Genomic DNA, 733 nt, shown 5'->3' on the forward strand with positions numbered 1-733 from the left:
CCTCCCGCGTCAGCCTCCCAAGTAGCTGGTACCACAGGCATGAACTACCACACCAGCTCATTTCTTTCTCCTTTCCTTCCTTCCTTCCTTCCTTCTTTCTTTCCTTCCTTCCTTCCTTCCTTTCTTTCTTCCTTCCTTCCTTCCTTCCTTTCTTTCTTTCTTTCTCTTTCTTTCTTCTTTCTTTCCTCTCTTTCCCTCTTTCTTTCTTTCTCTTTCTCTCTTTCCCTCTTTCTGTTTCTTCTTTCTTACTCTTTCTTTCTTTCTCTCTTTCCCTCTGTCTCTTTCTTTCTCTTCTTTCTTTGTTTCTTTCTCTCTCTTTCCCTCTCTTTCTCTTTCTTCTTTCTTACCCTTTCTTTCTTGTTTGCAAGGTCCATTCCTCGCACATACTCAACTGTCTCCATAATTATTTGAAGATTGTAATTTAAAAACACAAAGTGAAAGAAACATCACAAAGTAGAGAATAGAGGATAAAGCATTAATAACCTCTAGTTAGTATATTCTGAGTTATTTGGGGAACTATTGTTTTCAAAACAAACAAAAACTTGTAAAAGGAAACCAAAAAAGAACAAATACTTGAAAAGTAAATATATAAAATGTCAGGACTGGAAGAATTAGTATTAGGCTCAAAAGATGAAGTCAAAGAAATGACTTCTAAGAGAAAAAAAAACAGAAGAAAAGATAATATAGTAGAGCAATCCAAGAGATTCAATATTTGACTAATAGAGTTCCAGGA

The sequence above is a fragment of the Piliocolobus tephrosceles genome, chromosome 6 (assembly GCF_002776525.5).
Source record: "Piliocolobus tephrosceles isolate RC106 chromosome 6, ASM277652v3, whole genome shotgun sequence".
Taxonomy (NCBI): Eukaryota; Metazoa; Chordata; class Mammalia; order Primates; family Cercopithecidae; genus Piliocolobus; species Piliocolobus tephrosceles.